The sequence below is a fragment of the Meleagris gallopavo genome, chromosome 2 (assembly GCF_000146605.3).
Source record: "Meleagris gallopavo isolate NT-WF06-2002-E0010 breed Aviagen turkey brand Nicholas breeding stock chromosome 2, Turkey_5.1, whole genome shotgun sequence".
NCBI classification, from domain to species: Eukaryota; Metazoa; Chordata; class Aves; order Galliformes; family Phasianidae; genus Meleagris; species Meleagris gallopavo.
This window is the reverse complement of record NC_015012.2, coordinates 88444861-88445096: the sequence shown is the minus strand read 5'-3', so window position 1 is coordinate 88445096 and position 236 is coordinate 88444861.

Here is a 236-nt window from a genome sequence, read left to right as displayed (position 1 = left end):
TCCTTTGCCTGGCTACAAAACCAAGATTAAAAAACGGTGGAAAATCAGCACAAGCTTTCAGGGTAGCTAAAGGGACACCGAGACGCTGCCCGCATTTCATAGGGGAAAGTGGGAAATGGCGAATAAAAAAAGAAAACCCATCAGCACCAGTCATCGCCTTTCTCCCCACAGCAGCAGAGAGCGGTGCGGGCGCCCCGCGGCCCCTCTGCCCGCTCCCTCCCAGGGGAGCGCCCCGC